General features: G+C 43.8%; 1 long non-coding RNA gene across 1 annotated transcript in view; it reads right to left on the bottom strand.

The window, feature by feature from the left end:
• The window catches only part of LOC139176763 (uncharacterized), an 80411-nt gene extending 74171 nt beyond the window's left edge, over window positions 1-6240 (bottom strand). The window contains exon 1 of the long non-coding RNA XR_011561209.1: window positions 5537-6240. This is a non-coding gene — a long non-coding RNA (uncharacterized lncRNA). The remainder of the gene's footprint in view (window positions 1-5536) is intronic.
• Between the last annotated feature and the right edge of the window lie 7839 nt (window positions 6241-14079).

Genomic DNA, 14079 nt, shown 5'->3' on the forward strand with positions numbered 1-14079 from the left:
CTCCAAAAACACATTTGTTTGAAAGGCCGACCCTGCTTAATTGTTTAAAAATCATTTAGGGTCAGCAGCATAAATCTCAAACTGCCACTAACTTTAACACAATATTATTTCACCAAATAAAGACTTGCTGAGAGCCTTCTGTATGCTCTGTGTAGGGCCACAGTGATGCAATTCTTGCTGTTGTAGGTGACCTAGGGACCTCTACCTAGGTTTCAAGTGGATTCTCTCTGGTTCAGAGAAAGTCTGGATGATCGAGAGCAGCTATTGCCATTTTGGTGGTGGGGGAACCATTCTCTGTCTTTGAAAGGAATAAGCCAGGTATCCAGAGATGTAATTTTTCAGTTCATGGGGTCCAATGGGGAGGAATAAAGTCAGGTGGCAGTGCCTCAAGAAACACACAACCCCCATCACATTTTCAAAATGAGAAAACACTCTGCCGCTCTAAATCAGACCTTTGCAGAAAACGAAATAGAACTTTCTTCTCCCAACTCTCCAGTGGCTTCATTTCTCCAACATCATCAGGGTGTCCAAGGCACCTGCCCCAGCTGGCACGGAAAACTTGATTACAAATCCAGAAAATCCCTGACTAATCATAAGACACGCGAATTAGAAATTCTGATTAATTTGATTTTCCAGTCAATTGAGGGCTCGTCAGAAAATCTTCTGCAATTTAAGCCCTCTGGCTGGTTATCTTTCAATACATGCGGTGGTTCTCTCCTGCTCTCAATTCTGGCTCTATCATTGAGGAGCTATGCAGCCTTGGGCAAGTTTCTGAACGTCTTAGTTATCTATTGCTGCATCACAAAATTCCTCAGCCTTAGCGGCTTAAAACCACACACAATCGATATCTTTCAGTTTCCATGAGTCAGTAGTCCAGGTATGGCTTAGCCGGGTCTTCTCAGGGCCCCATAATGCTTCAATCAAGACGTCAAGTGGGCTCCTTTCCAGAGCTCAGGGTCTACTTCTGAGCTCGCAGGGTTGCTGGCAGAATTCAGTTTTTCGTGGTTGTCGGACTGAGGTTCCCATCGTCTTCCTGGTTGTCATCTGGGGCTGCTCTCAGTTCCCAGAGGGCATGTGCAGTTCTTTGCTCTGTGACCCTTTGCCAACATGCTAACTTCCATAGCATTAACTTGTTGGGTGTTCGCCATGATCCTCTGAAGTAGATGTGATTACTATTCCCACTTAGCAGAGGAGGAAACTAGGGATTAATAAAGTGCTGCGGCTGGTACAATGATATCCGTCTAGCAGAGCCCAAAACCAAATCAAAGGTGCATAGCCAGTACAAGATCTTGCATGTTGTGTCTTATTAAAACTTGGCTGAGGGACTTCCTTGGTAGTCCAGTGATTAAGAATCCACCTTCCAGTGCAGGGGACATGGGTTCAATCCCTGGTTGGGGGACTAAGATCTCACAGGCTGTGGGGCAACTAAGCCTACAAGCCGCAACTTGATTGAGCCTGCATGCCTCAACTAGAGAGCCTGCATGCCGCAAGCTGCAGAGCCCATGCGCTCTGGTGCCTATACTCCAGAACTAAAGAGAAGCCTGCGTGACACAACAAAAGGCAACAATGAGACACAACAGCGTGGCAACAAAGGCAGCCAAACAAGTAAATAAATATTTACTTTTTAAAAACTTGGTTTGAGTTTTACTTTGTCTTGTTTTGTTTTATAAGTATAGCTCTTGCACACAGGACAGAGATGTTCTTGGGGAAAGGAGCCATGTCTTAAGTTATGTGTGTCCTAGGTCCACAACACAAGTTGTGGCACACAATGAGCAATTAATAAATGTTCGATCAGTGGATGGATAGGGTGAGCAATTGGTGGATGTCTGGATGGAGGGATGGATGGATGGATGGATGGATGGGAGGGATGGATCAGTGAGTTTGAAGGGAGATGGGGTGGGTAGAGGAATGGGTGGATGAAGAATGGGGTGGATATTAGGTTGGATATGGAGCGGGTGGTGGATGCAGGAATGAGTGTGTGGCTAAATTTGGGGGTGGGTGGGGGTGGGTATGTGATAACTGGATAGAAACAGATGGTAACTTCTCTCCTTTCTGAGTAGCTTCCTAGACATTCTCTACTTTCCCCTGCAATCATCTTGTAGTATATATATCATTCATCTACAAGATTAAAGCTGGCCCAAGTTCACCATTGGCTTGATGCCCATAAATGTATATTTAGATTTTTAAAAATCCACAAACCCTAGGATACCACAGGGACTGGCAGATTCTTGTTTTTCTAGAATGGAGTGCGCTGAATGGCTGTTTAATGGGTGGATGACGCCAGACCACCAACAGACAGATCCTAGGAGAAATCTCAGTGTAGCTCAGAGCCCTGGAACGGCTGAGGGATGCCTCAGTCCCTACCTCCCTGGAAAGGAGAAGAATTTTGCTTTTCCAAGAGCAGATGGGATCCCCTCCCCCTGACAGAAGAACTGTGCATAGCCCTCCCAACACCAGGGGTGGGTGACCAAGTGCTGCAGCATCGAATGGAGCTTTCTGTGACATCCTAGCCCCATTCCAGGGTCTCAGTCTTTACCCTGACCTCACTTAGGATGTGTGTAGTCATAATAATGGGCTTCCTTGGCATCTCAGCCGTAAAAAACTCGCCTGCCAATGCAAGAGCTGCAGAAGACCCAGGTTCGATCCCTGGGTGGGGAAGATCCCCTGGAGGAGGGCATGGCAACCCACTCCAGTATTCTTGCTTGGAGAATCCCATGGACAGAGGAGCCTGGCGGGCTATAGTCCATAGGGTTGCCAAGAGTCGGACGCGGCTGAAGCGACTTAGCACACGCACACACAGTCACAATGACAGTTTAACAAACAATAGCAAAGTTCTGTGCCAAGGGCGTTAACATACATCCCACTTAACTCTCGAAGTGGCCCTGGACCCTGGTGCTGATACATTCTCTCTACTGGTTCAGGAATCAGGGGAGGTCATCTGCTCAAGGTCACCCAGCAGCTAAGAGGACAACCTGAGCTTCACAACCCCCTTTAATCTGACTAAAACTCTCCTTCTGTGCTTGTGTTCCAGCTCAGCCCCATCCAAGAAGGAGGAACGTCTTGTCTCAGGACAGGAAGAAATTCGAAGAGGACAGGATAGAGCTGGGCCTCGTGTGAGCAATTTCTTGGAACACATGGTTTTGATAAAGGCATTGGGAGGCCACAGATTCAAGCGTTCTCTAAATCTCCTTCTAAACTATAGTAATCTTGGGAATGCCTCTTATTTGGCTGATGGACTGGGGAGGGGGAAAATTCTTGAAATAACTGTAAGATTGTTCAAGATGCCCCTGCTGGGTAAGTCCGTGGAGAGCTCCCAAAGACCGTTCCCAATCACCCGGCAGAGCAAGAGAAAACCAAGAGGACTAAAAAGGTACCCAAAGAGCTATACATAGATTCAGCTCCTTGTACAAAGTCCTTAGCACAGTGTTTTGTTAATTTGAGAGCTCCACACACTCTCATCCCCCCCCACTTTTTTTTCCTGGCTCCACCACAGAGCTTGCAGGATCTTAGTCCCCCAACTAGGGATTGAACCCTGGGCCCTGGCAGTGAAAGTGCCGAATACTAACCACGGGACCACACAAGAATTCCCCCTCCTTCCTTCTTAACTGTGCCGCCAGCTTGGATGAATGAGTCAGATGGGCAAAAATCATGCCATTTTCTTGCTGGGCTCACACTATATTCTGTGCATGGTGCTGATTTATCTTTATGTGCATTATCTCATTTAATGATGACAGCCGACCTGGGCGGGGGCTTCTATTGTTATCCCTATACATAAAAACTGAGGCTCGGAATAGTAGAGGGTTACTCGGGTAACCCCAGGGTTACTCGGCTTGGAGGGGAAATGGGCAGAATTCCACCCCAGGTCTGCCTGACTCCACAATCTCTCAAGAACTCCATCTGAGAGTGTGGCATTGCAGTCAAAACAGGGACACTTTGCAAACACAGACCCATTTTGTCTTCATCTGTGCAACGGGTTCAGTTCATCGCCCATTTGACTGGTAAGAAAACCAAGTATCAGGGAACAGAATCCAATTCCCAAGAAGAATCACGGGTAGCAGATGGCATATCGAAATACACATCCACTTCCGTCCACTCCAAAACTTACTCTCTTTCTGCCACACCTCACTGCCAATAAAACCTACTCTCTCACCAAGATGATGTCCTGAGCCAGTCCCAATGGGAACTCAGGTCAGCTCTGACCACAGCCACCTGGACAGAGGGCAGCCTCCTCCACCCTCTGTCTCGTCTCTCCTCCAACAGCCTGGGCCCCTCCAGGCCCTGCGAGCTCTCTGCTCCCGTGTCAACAGCTTTCGGGGCTGCCTGTCACCTGTGTTTTACAGCCCACTCGATGAAGAACAAATTCGTATTGATCTCAGAACAACTCAAGCTGTAAATTACTGGTCATGATTGGCTTGGTCACTTGGAGATGAGGGTCCATCCACTGCGCCAGGGGTCTGAATTTAATTATCATTCCAGAAAACCCACTGGCAGTGTGAGACCCAATATCTATGTGAGAAGAACTATTAAGATGGCCAAGGGCTACCTTCAAAATTGCATACTGCTTGATTCAGAGCTGGCCCTGGTCTTGTCTGATGAATCAGAGTCTTAGCAGCTTACTGTGGGCATTGGATTAAGTTTGAGAATTGACCGTGAGCTATTCCTGTTATTAATAATAGTGATTATAATGACCGTGGCACAACAATAGCTAATACTCACTGACCAATTTCCATGCCTTATTTTGTTTTCACTAAAGCCTTGTTGCTTACTAGCTGTGGGAGTCTGGGCAAGTTACTCAGCTTCTCGACACCTCTGCTACTTCACCTATAAGATGAGAAATAATAGTAACAGCTCCCTTGTCACAGGGAGGGAAGAGCTCATGGAAGTGGTTTATGTAAATCGCTAAGATCAGGAGCTAGGTGTATTCTTATTCTCACTACTCTTAAAGAAAGAGAAGTTCAGGGAGGTTAAGAGACTTGCCCAAGGTCACACAGCCAACACCCGGCATTGTTTTGTTTTTTAATATTCAACTACCAACACTGAAAAATAGAGATGATTTTCTGTTTCTCTTGAACACTGGAGAAAAAACTGGCAGCACTGGGCTTGCCTTTCTTTCCACCATATTCTTCTGCTAACCAAATCTGTTCTCTCCCATCAGCTAAGCCCGACAATGCCAAAGTCAGCCCATAGACTCTTGCGAGAAAAAAAAAAAAAAAAAAATTCTGGAAATTTGCAGTTTTCCAGAATGCCTGGATCAAATGCCTGAGTGCCCTGGAGCAGATGACGCTGACCAGCAGCTGCCACCCTTCTGTGTGGTTGGGGCTCCTGGTTTACCCCAGTCCCCACCACTCCCTGCTGCCCTACACTTCTCACGTCCACCATGCCTGCTGGGCCCCTGTAGGCACCCGAGACTGTGGGTATGCATTGGCACCCCCAAATCCCTGAGGGAGGGTGTGATAAATCATCCTCAGAGACAGTGACTTGCCCAAGGTCACACGGTCCAGCGAGCGTCAGGACCAGGATTCCAAGGCAAGCCTACCTTCTCCCAGGGCCAGCCTTCTTTGTCCTTTGCCGAGCTTCCTTCCCAGGCTGGCAGGCTTAGTGGAAGTCTGCAGGCAGAGACAAGAAAGAAAAATCAATCTCTCCTGCTGGGGAAGGAATGTAAAAATTCCAGAGTCTTCAAGTCGGCTTTCAGGTCTCTTCTGAGGACAGAGGGCTGTTTCCGGTGGGATGGCTTGCTCTGTGCAAGACTCTTATTTATATCCGGCAGAACACAAGAGCTTCCAGGGTCCCTGTTTCGTGACCGCCACACACAGGCTTTTCCCATCTTCAGACCTCGCCAGGAAAGCAAGAGGCAAGCAGGGGGTTGTGACTGACAGGGACCCCCCTCACACAGCTCGGACCCCAGTGACAGCTCTAAGGCCCCCCAACCTCAAATAAATTAGACCCTCTTCCTGGTCCCCATGACTGCGGGGCAGCGGGGGAAAGGAGGCGGCATCAGGAAGAGAGATTTCATCTTCTCTCCGCTTCCAGAGCTGACAGCTTGGACAGTAGTTCCCGAGGAACAAACTATTCTCAGGCAGACGGACAGGCCCGAGCTTTAAGGGATGCCATGAATATCTATGGCTCTTCTCCCGGCTTCCGCCTCAGCCTTGGCGGTTACACACGGTTCCCGCTCACTGCCTGCGGGTGCCTCTTGTTGGTCCGCGGAAGCCGCTCGTCTGTCCGCGGAGGGAGGCAGAGCCACCAGGTGGCGCTGTTGTGTCTCGTGAATGTCGGCGACGGTCGATCTACCGCCAGGTAGGAGTGTGCCAAGGGCGCTGCGTAGGTTACGTCATTTAATCCTCGCAACGACCCCGGGGAGAGGCCCAGAGAGGCCAAGCTGCTTGCCCGCGGTCACACAGCTAGGAAGGATCGGAGACAACATTCAGATCTATAAGCCAGCGGCAGAAGGTTTCTGTAGCGAAAATGTCAAGCGTACAAACACCAGCTGTCCCTGCCTGGGAAAGGCTATGGTTATTTATTTATTTTCCTGAAATTATGTCCTTCTTACATTTATGGGTTAAGATGCATTTTCTTTTTTGAAATGGAGCGGTGGATCTCTGACGGGTTTTCACGTCCTTAATAAGCAAAATTTAAAATGTCCTATCCAATGGACCTAGAGATTATTATATTAAGTGAAATAAACCAGAGAAAGACAGGTATCCTATGATATTGCTTATATATGGCATCTTAAAAAAAATACAAATTAACTTACAGGCAAAATAGAAACAGACCCACAGACATAGAAAATAAACTCATTACCAAAGGGGAAGGAGGGAGAAGGGGTAAGTTAGGAGTTCCAGTTCAGTTCAGTCGCTTAGTCATGTCCGACTCTTTGTGACCCCATGAATTGCAGCACGCCAGGCCTCCCTGTCCATCACCAACTCCCGCAGTTCATTCAAACTCACGTCCATCGAGTCGGTGATGCCATCCAGCCATCTCATCCTCTGTCCTCCCCTTCTCCTGCCCCCAATCCCTCCCAGCATCAGAGGATTAACATATACACACTATTATATATAAAAAAGATTACCAATAAGGACCTACTGTATAGCACAGGGAACAATTCTCAATTCTTGTTTTTTATAGTTTATCTTATAATCATAGTTTATCTTATAATAACCTGTAAGGGAAAATAATCTTAAAAATATAATTATATACATATTATATATTATAAAATTATTTAAAAATTTAAAGTATATTATATAATGTATAATACATTATAATATATCATATATATTATATAATATATAATACATTATATAATATATATTTATAATATATTATATGTATTATATAGTATTATGCATTATTATGTATTATATATTATATAGTACATTATATAATATATAATACATTATATATGTATTATATATTATATTATTTTATATATGTTATATATTATATATAATGTATATTATATAATTATATATAATTATATCATATATGATAATATATAATATATTATATATAAAATATATCATTGTATATATAATTATATATTATATGAAATAATATATAAATATAGAATATATTATTTTATGTATTTATATATTTATTATTTATATTTATGTATTTTAGATTTATATATATATTATAATATTATATTATATATATTATATATTATATATAATATGATATAAAATAATTATACATATATGATATATTATATAATATAAATATAAATATAAAAGTTATATAATGTATATATGATATATAATTTATATAATAATTATATAATATAATTATTCATATAATAATATGTAATTCACATAATTTATAATTTATATAATCATTATACTAATATAATACTTAGTACTATATTATATATTTTAATATAATATAAATTAATATTAATATATTATATTAATAATATTATTATATTGTTATATAATTATAATACATCAAATATATAAAATACATTATATATTAATATATAATTAATATTAATATATATTAAATATATATTTTATATATATATGTAAAACTAAATCCCTTTGCTGTACACCAGAAACTAACACAACATTGTAAATCAGTTATAATTTAATTAAAAAATTTTAATGAATAAGCAAAATTTCCTATCTAAAACATTTTCCCCCCAATTTTCAAGCCCCAGATATTCAAGATCAGGGACCATTTACTTTAATGGACAATCTCTGGTGTTCAGTCAGGAGGAAATTCAAGTTTGAACAGCAGAATTCTGTTTGTACCACAGTCCCACTGGAATATAAGCAGTAATACACTGTCTGCTACAAGCAGATGGAGACAGGGACCAAGCTCTCTGAGCCTCAGTCGTCTCGTTGGTAAAATGGGGTAATTACAGCAACTCATGGTCTTGTGTTGAAGACTGGATGAGGCGGTGTGTGTAACTTGTTCATCACACTATCTGGCAAGCAGTAGATAATCTGGTGTCTGATATGCTTCCTTTGCGACATTCATCTACCTCGATCCGTGCAGTTGTGGTTCGCTCCTCTTTGTGTGTGGCATACCAGCGTGTGAACATGCCACCCTTTGCTCATTTTGCTGTTAATGGGCATGCAGACAGTTTCACGTGTGGGGCTCTCAGTGATCGTGGTGCTGTGAACATTCCAGATGTGTGTATTTGTGAACATAAGTACACACCTGTGCTGGGACTATGCACAGAGGGAAGACTTCAGAGTCCAAGGTAGGGGTGGGTAATTTCCTGGAGAGTTGTGTCAACTTACTCAACTGCCCGCCCTGGGGAAATTTCCAGTACCTCCATACCCTCAGCAACACTAGATATGACAACTTTTACTTTAGACATTCTGGCGAATGTGTGGAACTGTCACATGGGGGTGTCAAATTGTACTTCACTCAACACTGAAAAAGGGCACGTTTTCATTTGAATTTTAGCCACGGATACTCTGTTGGAGAATGTGTGTTCACATTCTTTGCTCACTTTTTCTGTCTTTTTTTTATTACCATTCTTTGTAGGCAACGTGCATTGTCGAAAACCTTTTCCACTCCATTTTTACTGTTTCTTTCTCTTAATGGTGTCTATCCGAGGGAACATTTCACGCAAAGATGGGCACAATAAAGGACAATAACAGCAAGGAGCTAACAGAAGCAGAAGAGATTAAGAAGACGTGGCACGAACACACAGAAAAACTGTACAAAAAAGTTCTTAATGACCCAGATAACCACAATGGTGTGGTCACTCACCTAGAGCCAGACATCCTGGAGTGTGGAGTTAAGTGGGCTCTAGCAAGCTTTACTATGAATAGAGCCAGTGGAGGTGATGGAATTCTAGCTGAGCTATTTAAAATCTTAAAAGATGATGCTGTTAAAATGCTGTACTCAACATGCCAGCAAATTTGGAAAACTCAGCAGTGGTCACAGGACTGGGAAAGGTCAGTTTTCATTCCAATCCCAAAGACGGTCAATGCCAAAGAACGTTCAAATTACTGTACAGTTGCACTCATTTCACATGCTAGCAAGATTATGCTCAAAATTCTTCAAGCTGGGCTTCAGCAGTACATGAATCGAGAACTTCCAGATGTACAAAGTGGATTTAGAAAAGGCAGAGGAACCAGAGATCAAATTGCCATAATCCATTGGATCATAGGAAAAGCAAGGTTATTCCAGAAAAACATCTACTTGTGCTTTGTTGACTATTCTAAAGCCTTTGGCTGTGTGTGTGTGGTTGTGTGTTAGTCGCTCAGTCATGTCCGACTCCATGGACTGTAGCCCACCAGGCTCCTTTGTCCGTGGGATTCTCCAGACAAGAATACTGGAGTGGGTTGCCATTTCCTTGGGTATTCCAGGAAAAAACATCTACTTCTGCTTTGTTTACTATTCTAAAGCCTTTGGCTGTGTGGATCATAACAAACTATGGAAAATTCTTAAAGAGATGGGAATACCAGACCACCTTACCTGTCTCCTGAGAAACTTGCATGCTGGTCCAGAAGCAACAGTTAGAACCACACATGGAACAATGGACTGGTTCAAAATTGGGAAAGGAGTGCATCAAGGCTGTATATTGTCACTCTGCTTATTTAGCTTTTATGCAGAGTACATCCTGGGAAATGCCAGGCTGGATGAATCACAAGCTGGAATTAAGATTAAATATCAATAACCTCAGATATGCAGATGATAGCACTGTAATGGCAGAAAGTGAATAGCAACTGAAGAGCCTCTTGATAAGGGTGAAAGAGAAGAGTGAAAAAGTTGGCTTAAAATTCAACATTCAAAAAATCTGCTGCCATCACTTCATGGCAAATAGATGGGAGGAAAAGGTGAAAACAGTGACAGATTTTATTTTCTTGGGCTCCAAAATCACTGCAGTGACTGCAGCCATGAAATTAAAAGATGCTTGCTCCTTGGAAGAAAAGCTATGACAAACCTAGACAGCATATTAAAAAGCAAAGACACCACTTTGCTGACAAAAGTCTGTATAGTCAAAGCTATGGTTTTTCAAGTAGTCATGTATGGATGTGAGAGGTGGACCATAAGGAAGGCTGAATGCTGAAGAACTGATGCTTTTGAACTGTGGTGCTGGAGAAGACTCTTGAGAGTCCCTTGGACTGCAAGGAGATCAAACCAGTTAATCTGAAAGGAAATTAACCCTGAACAGTCTTTGGAAAAACTGATGTTGAAGCTGAAGCTCCAATACTTTGGCCACCTCATGCAAAGAACCAACTCATTGGAAAAGACCCCGATGCTGGGAAAGATTGAGGAGAAGGGGGCAGCAGAGGAGATGGTTGGATGGCATCACTGACTCAATGGATATGAATTTAAACAAACTCTGGGATATAGTGAAGGACAGGGAAGCCTGGTGTACTGCAGTTCATGAGGTTGCAGAGGCAGACATAATTTGGTAAATGAACAAACAAAATTGTTAAATGGAAGTTCTTCATGTTAAAATAGTCAATTTTCCCTTACATGGTGAGCACAATTTTATCCTAGTTATACAGTCTTTGCCTACTCCCGAAGTTATGAAAACATTCTCTTAGGTTTTATTCTACAAGTGTATGTTCTACCTTACATAAGTAGATCCACAATAAATCTGGAACTGATTTTTGGGTCTGATTTTGAGGTCCAGTTAAATATTTCCATATGGAAAAATGAGCCAGTATCTCTTTATTGAAAAGTATCGTCAAATTTATTTTTGTTTTCATTTCCAAGAATGAGGTGTACAGATGTGAGAGTTGGACCAGAAAGAAGGCTGAGCACCAAAGAATCAATACTTTTGAATTGCAGTGCTAGAGAAGACTCCTGAGAGTCCCTCAGACTGCAAGGAGATCAAAGCAGTCTTAAAAGAAATCCTAAAAGAAATCAACACTAAATATTCGTTGGAAGGACTGATGCTGAAGCTCCAATACTTTGGCCACCTGATGCAAAGAGCTGACTCACTGGAAAAGATCCTGATGCTGGGAAAGGTTGAGGGCAGAAGGAGAAGTGGGCAGCAGGGGATGAGATGGTTGGATGTCATCACCAACTCAAGGGACATGAATCTGAGTCAAATTCCAGGAGATAATAAAGGACAGGGAAACTTGGAATGCTGCAGTCCATGGGGTTGCAAAGAGTTGGACACAACTTAGCAGCTGAATGACAACATCTTTAAGTGCCTGTTGTAGAGACTGCAGCAGTGTGTTCATTTATTCAGCCAACATTAACTGAGGTCATACTTTGTGCCAAGCTCTGTGCTGGGCACTGTGGACACATGGGCACTGCCCTCAGCTTCCGTGGGGAGTGGACACAGGACAAACTGCCCATTGAATGGGTCTGTCTGATTCACTTCTGTATTCTCTAAGCCCCACATGGTGCTAGCACACAGTAAGAGCTCAATAAATACCAACTCCTTTGGATGACAGACAATACTCCGTCTCTGGCACCCGGACTTGGACAAAAACTTCATTAAACCACAGCCTGCCCAGTCCCTGCTCTGTGACTCTCAGCAGGTCACATCATCTCTCTGAGACTCAATTTCCTGGTATGTAGGATGGGAACTTACATTGCAGGGTCTTGGGCAGGGGGTAGGGTGGGGTTAAGTAGCTAATCCGTGAAGAGAGTCTGGCACATCCTGAATGTGCGACAAGGTATAACTTTGGAGTTAATACTGTCAGCATGATGTCCACAAGCCCTGGTAAATGTTCTGGTCCCTTCTAGAAAATCAGGACGACATCACTTCTCTGTCTGCACAGGACCTTAAGGGATCAGAAATGACTATTGTATCAGGTGGGTATAGAGCAGCATCTAGTGGAGAAGGGGAAAAAAATGTGACAAAGTGTCACAAGGATATTTAGAAGAGGAAGTTTTCAAGGCTGGCAGAGAAGCTAGGAAGCTAATGGGCATGTGCTGGTGTCCTCAGCACGGAAGGTATAAAAGGTGCCCTTAACAGCACCCAGGACTCCCTCCCAAGTATCTGCCTGAGCCTCAAAGTACTAATGAGGGATATCCCCTCACCTGTCCCTTGGTTTCCCTGGGTGCTGAGTCTCTGGGTCCTGTGGGCTTTCATGTTCTGCTCCATCTTCCCCGTGTCCAGCTAAGGGCACTGCCTCCGCTGATCCCAAGTCCCCAGCACTCAAGATAATTAAGACTCTGTGTTAGTAATACTCAAACACTTTGTTTCCACATTTTGCTACTCAGAGTGCAGTAGTTAATCTAGAGCCTGACTCCAGGCTTTTGTTTTCCATGTCTGTAAACAAATCAGACAATTCTTTGCATGGTCCTGACAGGTCATAGGGTAACCAAAAGTATGGTCTGGCTGCTCATCACTAGAGGACAGGTTGGTGGAAAGTTTGCTTCATTTGGGATACTGGCAACCAGGGAATGGGGGGCGGGGAGGGTGGACCCCTGTCCAAAGGCAACCAGTGGGCAAATCTTTTATAGGCTGAGGGAGGGGGCTACATGCAGAAATTGTATTTCATCTATAATCACTGTTTGCTTTTTGCAGGATTCTTTGATCATTGTAAAGATAGAGCCCAGCCTTCCTGTATTATCTAAGAAAAATTGAAAAAGACACATCTCTAGAAAGTGTGCCCCATGTTCTGTGAGGCAGGGGTTCAATATCCTGTGGAAAAACAGAAGATAGTGGAAATAATTTATCTCGACATAAGGACAAGTTTATGTTATGGAAGCAACCGTTGAGCTGGGCTTTGAGTTTTCGTGGAGTTTTGTCAGCCAAACAGGCTCATCTCTGGGCTGAAGGGAGGGTATGTGGATGCCATTGGAGGAGTGGAAACAACATAAGTCGCTCAGTCATGTCTCTTTGTGACCCCATGGACTGTAGCCTACCAGGCTCCTCTGTCCATGGGATTTTCCAGGCAATAGTACTGGAGTGGATTGCCATTTCCTTCTCCAGGGGATCTTCCTGGGTCTCCCGCATTGTAGACAGATGCTTTACCGTCTCAGCCACCATAGGCTATTAATTAATCCTGTTAGTGTAACTTGTAGGGAATACTAGGACCTTGATGGAGAAGGCAATGGCACCCCACTCCAGTACTCTTGCCTGAAAAATCCCACGGACGGAGGAGCCTGGTAGGCTGCAGTCCATGGGGTCGCAAAGAGTCGGACACGACTGAGAGACTTCCCTTTCACTTTTCACTTTCATGCATTGGAGAAGGAAATGGCAACCCACTCCAGTGTTCTTGCCTGGAGAATCCCAGGGACGGGGGAATCTGGTGGCCTTCCGTCTCTGGGGTCGCACAGAGTCAGACACGACAGAAGCGGCTTAGCAGCGGCAGGACCTTGATAACCAGGGTAATGGGCAAATGCACAGTATGTCCACTAGGTGGCTCGAGGACACTATTCCGTGACCCGTGTAAAGATGTACATATTTGCTCGCAGCGCTCTCAACAGCTGTGTTGAGCATCATGCGTGGTGGGGGATGGCTGGGTGCTGGGGCCAGGATGAAGACAGTCACGGTTTAGGGGAAAGTAACAGAAGGCAAGGGGCTGAGTTCTTAGAGCGATGACCGGTTAGGCCCGACAGTTTTCCTGTCCCTGCAGTGAAACCACGTATGGTCCGTCCTAAATAAGCAAGACACTGGGAGAGCACAGTCCCCAGCGGAGGCGTGTGGAA

The sequence above is a fragment of the Bos indicus genome, chromosome 17, assembly GCF_029378745.1.
Source record: "Bos indicus isolate NIAB-ARS_2022 breed Sahiwal x Tharparkar chromosome 17, NIAB-ARS_B.indTharparkar_mat_pri_1.0, whole genome shotgun sequence".
Taxonomy (NCBI): domain Eukaryota; kingdom Metazoa; phylum Chordata; class Mammalia; order Artiodactyla; family Bovidae; genus Bos; species Bos indicus.